We start from the raw sequence: 4,930 nt of genomic DNA, 5'->3' as shown, positions 1-4,930 counted from the left end.
AGACTTAAATACAAATTTTGGTGCAATAAACAATTATAAAATTGAAAAACAGGATTCAAACATCATGCTTACCTAACAAAAACTTTTTCTAAGTTATGTATTTTTATTACTTTTCTCATGAAACAATGTGATAGTGACATAACACAGATTTCTAAGTAATCAGAAAACACGTATACAACCCTATCCCAATAAAGCATATTAAAAAGAAAAAAGAACTATTCCAACACTGGAATTCTATCATGATAAATACACTTTGCACTTGTAAATACAATAAAGCAAAATTTCATAATGGTGGCCAAGGGATGAACAGTGAAATGTCATTAAACAAGCTACTACTGCACATCTGTGCCCTATTACATACAACAGTTATATCCCACCAAGTCAAATAAAGGACACTGAAATTTACGATTCTTCTAAGAGTAAAAAGTGGACTCAGAATGGTATGCAGAACAGACTATCAAAATGTTTTTAATTCCAGGAGTAATAAGTGCACCCGTTAAATCAATTTTATCTATGTTAGGTTTTGTAACACCAAACAAATTTTTATATACTTGCCACAGATTACAGTGATTTTCATTTCATATTTGCATACTTAAATATGCAAAGAAAATATTTAAGAATTGTGCAGAGTACTCAACCTTTTAAGTTTATAAAGTTTTTAAAAATTGATTAACATGATTCTATTAGGAAATGTCATTTACTTAACTTTTTCAGCACTGATTGTAAAGCATAATGTTAAATATTCATTTGATGTTGGAATATATCTACAGTAGAAATTAATTAGTATTATTTAATGGCCATCTATATTAAATATATTGTTAATTTGATTCTGATGTTTTAAAGCCAGATATATCAGTTAAGAATACTTTAAATAAGATATACAAAATGATAGAAAAGACCCCAACTAATATTTAAAATGTGTTAAATCTTTACAAAGGGTATAAGAAATTTAAAAATTATAACCAGAGTAAAATTGTTTCTTTGTTATACATGTGAGCTCAAAGTATGAAAGACTTTTCAGCTTTATATGTCACTACACAGGGCATTCCTAAAGTGTACATAGTACAAACAACTACCAGTAGATCTCTGTCTTTAAAAACGCATGCAATGTTACAAAACTGGGACTTGTATGTTTATAAAAGTTGCTTGTTTGAAGGTTCAAGCAGTTCCCAACACAAAGTATATTGTTAAATGAAGTTTTAATTGCCTGCACTGTATTTTTAAATTATACCATCGAAATATTTTATAGTAAAAATGTAAAAATTGTTCTTGAGAAGTTTTCAAAAGGATAGATTGCAAAACATAATTTTTATGTTGAAATTGTTTAAAAACCCAAGTACTTTTAGCCATATTATTCTTTCTGCATTCATTTTAAAACAATTGCCACAAATTGCCAGCAAAAGATAACAGCACAGGAAAAAATTTCACAACACAATTAAGATAGATGGAGATTCCTGTCCATAAATCAATAAGCTCATCATTAACAATTGATATATACACTTCCAGGTCAAGCCCTCCTCGCTGACGGTCCGTAGATTGCAATCGTCCGTGGCTACGGCCTGTGCTCTTTCATTGGAGAGCCCCGATCATTGCAATTAGGGGCTAAAGTTGCCTTGGAGAGGCAATGGAGTAAGGGGAAGCCACAAGCCAGGTTGAGGGGAGCCACATCTCCCCCTCTGGGCTTGGCTTCCCCCCCCGGAAGGTTGAAGTGGTGGTCCAAAATGGCCACCCCGAAAAGGAGGACTCAGCTGGACTTAGATCTGTGCAGGAGTGAAGAAAGAAGTGGATAGCATATGAGCCAGGACAATTAAATAAAACAGCCAAATAAAAGGTACCCTGGGATTAATGTAACAATGAACTTAAAGAAAAGAAACTGGTGGAATTACAAAGGGAAAGATAAAAAAAAAAAATTGACAGCTCAATGGGGCTTCAAACCAGGAAAGGAAGAAGCTGGAACAAGATAATTAAATTGGATTAAAATACTTTGACAACAAACAGGCATAAATTAAAGTTAGATTTAAGATTGTAAAAAAAAAAGGGGGCAAATATACAAACTGGAGATTTGATTATTGGAATATTGAGGCTCAAAGAGCCCTGAATAACAAAAAGGTGAAGGGGAAAAAGGTGAAGATTTTGTATAACGGAGAGTGCCATCTTGTGGACAAAAATTTAAATTTAAATAAGAGGGAAAATATCCAGTTTCTTTGTGAACTTGAGTTGAAACAATGTTAAAGAAATACTGAAACAATAAAGCAAGAATCTCAGAAAGTGAAAGTTGAACTAGAATAAAAATAAGGAAAGACTGATTGCAGGACTAATTGGTGATTTTGGTATAGACCCTGGGTTGGAATAATTGTAAATACCGGAAGAAGAAAGAGGGAAAATAAAAGTTTTTGTGGATTTCAACGATCACAAGGTATAAGAGTGTGCAATGATGATATCTCTTTGTGAACCAAAAATGGAACTCAAAAATATGAAAGAATTACTACAGGAAAGAGGTGAATCACTTTGTCCTGTCTTAGAAATTATGGAAATGGCGATTGAAGAAGAAAGAACTTCAGAAAAGGAGGAGTTAGTTCAAGGAGAAGCCATCCTAAAGAGATAATTAACACAAAGAATACCACAAAGAAGTGGGAAAAGAAGGGCGGTTAAAAATTTGAGATCCAAGAAGGTAATTAAAAAGGGGAATACCTATGAAATTAGGAAAGGAAGAAAGGCGCAGCAGAAAAGGGAAAATAAGATATAAAACAAGAGAGGGATACAAACTGGAAGGAGAAAACATATGGAAAAATGAAGGGGAAGAGAGACAATAAGAAACAGAAACAGGAAACAAAGAAATATGGGAACTATAAAATGATGAAAAGAAACTGCTTTCATAGAGATAATGGTTAAGGAATTAAAAAGGGGGGTTCCACATGGAGATGAGGGGTAACAAGAATATATTTGCAATCATAAAATATTTAGAAAATAGAGTAATATAGAATATTAAAGGATGGACACTGATATTTCTTATTAGATGAATCTATATTTTTATTCTTATACGCTAATGTTTATTAAATAAATTGAATTGAAATGAAATGTGAAAATGTTTAAAAATGAGGTTAGTATCAGTGACCAGAAGTTATTTTTTATTCTTATTTTTGTTTTGAAATTATAAATAAATCTTATAATCAAAGGGGGAAAAATACAATGCAGAATCCGATTGAAAAGATATGTTATGTAGTTTTTATTTTATTTTAGGGAATTGTTATTTTAACCACTGAGGTGACACATTCAAATTAGTAAAAAGGGGGGGGGGAGGGGGAAACTTATGGGTTTTTTTTCTCGTGTAAAAGCTTGTACTAATCTAGAATTATAGAAAGAATATGCGATGAAATGTCAAATCTGACAGATAAAAGAACTACTCAAATGAGAAAAGAGTATTAATAAGTTAAGATAGATTATTAAGAGGAAGGAAAGACACTGATAATTTTTTTATTCAGCAAACACATATTGTTATCTTTATTCTTAAAAGAAATATTAATGTTTAAGAATTATACTTGAAATAATTGAAATAAAACGAGAGGATGTTTAGATTGAGATTAATATTAGAGATCAGGATTAATTTGTTTGTTCTTTTCTGTAAAAGTAGGAATGGAAAAGGTAATAATTAAGTAAAAATTGGATAAGATAGGAAGTTGAATGTAAAAAACGAATATATAACTATTGTCATATTTGCATGTAAAAGTGATAACCGGAAATACGTTGTCCACTGAAAAGAACCTTTTAGCATTTGCAATGTGAAAAGTTGAATATAACTTGTTTAAAAAAACCCAAACAATTGATATATACACAAAATGTACATTCCTTCCAAAGGAATCAAATTGGATGAACAGCAATCAGTAAAAAGAGCTGGTTCTGTAACAATTTTCATTTTGTTTTACTATTTTTCAGTGAGCTGTTATTAAAGAAACCCACATTACAGACACATCACCTTCATACATGTTCAGAATATATTGTTTCTAGAAAAATTACAATATTTTTTTCATTATTTACTGGCTTGTTTAGTTTGTATGATACAGGACAGGGAACAAGTAAAAAATTGCTAGACTCCAAAAAACTTTTGCAAAATACTCTGTGCATCTGAATTGTTATATCAGTAGAAGAGAACCCATATAACTTGGGGTTGGATTTGTGGGGTCCTTGGTACTTTGAGCTTGGTTATTGGCTTAAGGAAACATATCACTGCTAGACTAAGTAACATCCTCAGTGCTGGGAGGAAATAGGCTTTATACCAGCTTGGCCTGCTAGCTTGGATGGGGATGACATTTGCTTCTTGATAGTTCCTTGACTAGTTATTTATTGCTAGATTGTCTGGTGTTAATCCCTGCTTTCCTGAGTGTTGATTACTGGAGAAGATACGTTTTGACTTTTTTGTTTCCTTTTAACTTATTTATTCTTTTTTAAAATTTATTTAAACAAGAGGATGTGGAGGAATATACAAAAACTGTACTGTTTTACATCTTGACCTGTGTGAATACAGTTACCCTGAATAAGTGCATCCGGATTTTTCCAAACCAGAAGCCCTGGATGAACAAGGATGTGCAATTACTTCTCAGGACACGTGATATGGCATTCAGGTCTGAGGACAGAGTTTGGTATAACAAGGCAAGAGTGGAACTGAGACGGGGCATCAAGGAAGCAAAAAAGGACTACAAAGGGAAGATTGAGGACTACTTCACAAATAATGATCCACAATGGGCTTTGCAGGGAATTAAACACATCACTAATTACAAGGGCAGCAACCCCATATCGATCAAAAAGGACGCATCACTGGCAAAAGAATTAAACTGCTTCTTTGCCCAGTTCGAACTGAATAAGTCTTCGAACACACTGCCTCTACAAACCACTGATACTCAGCTGTTCACAGTACAAGAGTATGATGTGAAGC

The sequence above is a fragment of the Pseudonaja textilis genome, chromosome Z, assembly GCF_049901715.1.
Source record: "Pseudonaja textilis isolate UNSWEBS1 chromosome Z, rPseTex1.2, whole genome shotgun sequence".
NCBI classification, from domain to species: Eukaryota; Metazoa; Chordata; class Lepidosauria; order Squamata; family Elapidae; genus Pseudonaja; species Pseudonaja textilis.
Note: the sequence above shows the minus strand (reverse complement) of the source record.